The 1,612-nt window shown below is 44.2% G+C and overlaps 1 non-coding gene across 1 annotated transcript; it reads right to left on the reverse strand.

Moving 5' to 3' along the window:
- Window positions 1–1,090: 1,090 nt before the first annotated feature.
- Window positions 1,091–1,195, reverse strand: LOC131897289 (U6 spliceosomal RNA). Its single transcript, XR_009375641.1, has one exon. It is a non-coding gene; the product is annotated as a U6 spliceosomal RNA (small nuclear RNA).
- Between the last annotated feature and the right edge of the window lie 417 nt (window positions 1,196–1,612).

Raw genomic sequence — 1,612 nt, forward strand, 5'->3', positions numbered from 1 at the left:
GTGGAATTCCACGAGCCAAACCTGGGTTCTCTGGAAGCGCAGCTGGTGCTTTTAACCACAGCCATCTTTCCAGCTCCCTAAAACAACACTTTTCACAGGAACACTGTAATGCCTCTCAGCAGGCACGCGCTCTCTGGCTGCAGGTTTTCTGTGCTGTGCCCATGCCTTCTCACTGGCACAGCGGGACTTTACCATGCATCCCATGTGTCTGTGAAACTTGCATTTCCTTCAGGTTTCAGAAGACATTTACCAGCCAGTTCTGGATCTTAGTAATCTGCTCACCTCAGCAGTTCTTACTCTCTGTTACCATGTTGGTCTCACTCCCTGGGCGGGATCACACACCACTCCCTTGATATCTTCTTGTCCTGGGAATGGGAAGCCATCTTCCTTCCCTCCACCCTGTCGCTTCTCTACAGGAAAGTGACCTTCTTCAAGCCACCCCGGCCCTTTCTCAGCTCCATTCTCTAGTTCCCCGTAGCCCGCAGCATACCCTCACCAACGGCTTCTGTATTTGTATGTTTTGTTGACTTCTTCTGATTTCTGTTTATTTCCATGGCAGTCTTTTCTATTCTTGTTTTTATGTTTGATTGTTTCATACAGGGTGCCATGATGTGGCCTTGAACTCATGATCCTCTTGCCTCAGCCTCCCAGGGATCCTGAGTGCCTGGATCACAAGCATCAACCACCATGCTTGCCTTTTGGCACAGGGTGTGGGGTATGGAGTGTGGAGGTCTGTATGGAGGTGTTAAAGTTAACTTTCTCTTTGAGGAAAAAGGAAATGGTAGCACAGACCAAAAGAACAATTAGAAAACATATATATTATCCCCTACCTACATATTCTAGGTTCCTATGTTGAGGATGACAATCAGCTAATTATTTTTCTCTCCTTGGTGGATTTGTCAAGTATCAGCTTAGAATAGTTAGTAGGTAAAATGAGGTTTTACTAAAGTAAAAAGCAGTTTAGAAATTCAGTACATTGCCCCCTTTTCTCACACATTCATTCTTTTCTTAATAATTTTTAAGTAACCGTGTTTGCTTGGTGTCCTCCATCCCCTCTGGCTCTGACACTCTTTCTGCCTCTTCTTCTGTGGAATAACCGTATGGCTTCGCTGATTTGTGTGCCATCCTTGCATAGAGGCCACGCTAATCTCTGTAATGCTCCAATTTTACTGTATGTGCTGCCGAATAAAAGCTCTCTAAATAGACATGACCGACGCACAAATGACCTCACAGAGACTAAGCAGCATGTACAGGGTCTGCACGGGTCTGCACCAGATGGGGTCCTAGAGCTGAAAGGAGTGGACACATTTTCCTCATCCCTAGCCCAGAAACTATCTCCAATCGATAACCACTTGCAAATGAAAATTTAGTTTCCTGCTAGGGAGTGTTACTAGGGAAACACACTACTCTTAAGGGTAGGTTGCATGCCCAGCAATAGATGGCCAGGAGAAAATGAACCCAGTGGCATCTTTGGAGGTTCCATGTCTCATAATATCATGTCAGGACGCTCCCTTTTAAAAAAACAAAAAAAGGACACATTTTTATTTTTTATTCTTACTCTTATTTTATTTACATATTTTTTTCTTCTCTCTTTTTACCCTACAGGTTCCTT

Source organism: Peromyscus eremicus, chromosome 20, assembly GCF_949786415.1.
Source record: "Peromyscus eremicus chromosome 20, PerEre_H2_v1, whole genome shotgun sequence".
Lineage (NCBI taxonomy): Eukaryota > Metazoa > Chordata > Mammalia > Rodentia > Cricetidae > Peromyscus > Peromyscus eremicus.